At 40.4% G+C, this 1,679-nt stretch overlaps 1 non-coding gene across 1 annotated transcript; it reads left to right on the plus strand.

Annotated features, from left to right (window-relative positions):
- Positions 1 to 922: 922 nt before the first annotated feature.
- On the plus strand, positions 923 to 1,030 carry LOC148568128 (small nucleolar RNA R71). Its single transcript, XR_015882524.1, has one exon. It is a non-coding gene; the product is annotated as a small nucleolar RNA R71 (small nucleolar RNA).
- Positions 1,031 to 1,679: the final 649 nt, after the last annotated feature.

Below are 1,679 nucleotides of genomic sequence, written 5' to 3' on the forward strand. Positions count from 1 at the left end.
AGCTCATGAATGGCATAAGGAGGTCTAATGAAATCTCTATGGTCTCTAGTTGAGCCTCGGATTCTTTTGGTCCTCAGAGGGAAACTCCTTATTGATCACTGGACATCCCAGGAGGTCTTCCTCCTTGGGATTCACGTCCTCTCCTTCCCTTACAAGTTCGGCCATGGTGGTTATGTCAATGGCCTTGCACTCTCCTTTTGGATTTTCTTCTGTATTGCTTGGGAGAGTACTAGGAGGGATTTCAGTGATCCTTTTACTCAACTGGCCCACTTGTGCTTCCAAATTTCTAATGGAAGACCTTGTTTCATTCATGAAACTTACAGTGGCCTTGGACAGATCAGAGACTAAGTTTGCTAAATTAGAGGTATTTTGTCCAGAGTTCTCTGTCTGTTGCTGAGTGGATGATGGAAAAGGTTTACTACTGTTGAACCTGTATCTTCCACCATTATTAAAGCCTTGTTGAGGCTTTTGTTGATTCTTCCATGAGAGATTTGGATGATTTCTCCATGATGGATTATAGGTGTTTCCATAAGGTTCACCTAAGTAATTCACCTCTGCTATTGCAGGGTTCTCAGGATCATAAGCTTCTTCTTCAGAAGATGCCTCTTGAGTACTATTGGATGTAGCTTGCATTCCATTCAGACTCTAAGAAATCATATTGACTTGCTGAGTCAATATTTTGTTCTGAGCCAATATGGCATTCAGAGTATCAATTTCAATAACTCCCTTCTTCATAGGCGTCCCATTATTCACAGGATTCCTCTCAGAAGTGTACATGGTTATTAGCAACCATGTCAATGAGTTCTTGAGCTTCTGCAGGCATTTTCTTTAGGTGAATAGATCCACCTGTAGAAGTATCCAATGACATCTTTGATAGCTCAGATAAACCATCATAGAATATATCCAGGATGGTCCATTCTGAAAGCATGTCAGAGGGACACTTTTTGGTCAGCTTCTTGTATCTTTCCCAAGCTTCATAGAGGGATTCACCTTCTTTCTGTCTGAAGGTTTGAACATCCACTCTAAGCTTGCTCAGCTTTTGAGGAGGAAAGAACTTGGCTAAGAAAGCCGTGACCAGCTTATCCCAAGAGTTCAGGCTGTCTTTGGGTTAAGAGTCCAACCACACTCTAGCTCTGTCTCTTACAGCAAAAGGGAAAAGCATGAGCCTGTAGACTTCAGGATCTACTCCATTAGTCTTAATAGTATCACATATCTGCAAGAATTCAGTTAAGAACTGAAAAGGATCTTCAGATGGAAGTCCATGAAACTTGCAGTTCTGCTGCATCAGAGAAACTAATTGAGGTTTTAGCTCAAAGTTGTTTGCTCCAATGGCAGGAATGGAGATGCTTCTTCCATGTAAATTGGAATTTGGTGCAGTAAAGTCACCAAGCATCCTCCTTGCATTATTATTATTTTCGGCTGCCATCTCCTCTTCCTGTTCAAAAATTTCTGAAAGGTTATCTCTAGATTGTTCTAATTTAGCTTCTCTTAGTTTCCTCTTCAGAGTCCTTTCAGGTTCTGGATTTGCTTCAACAAGAATATTCTTGTCCTTGCTCCTGCTCATATGACAAAGAAGAGGGCACAGAAAAAATAATAATAATAATAATAATAGGGATCCTTTATACCATAGTATAGAGGTCCCTGTGTGAGTAGAAGAAAAGAAGAAGAAAAAATTCGAA

Source organism: Arachis ipaensis, chromosome B4, assembly GCF_059453495.1.
Source record: "Arachis ipaensis isolate K30076 ecotype BB chromosome B4, ASM5945349v1, whole genome shotgun sequence".
Taxonomy (NCBI): Eukaryota; Viridiplantae; Streptophyta; class Magnoliopsida; order Fabales; family Fabaceae; genus Arachis; species Arachis ipaensis.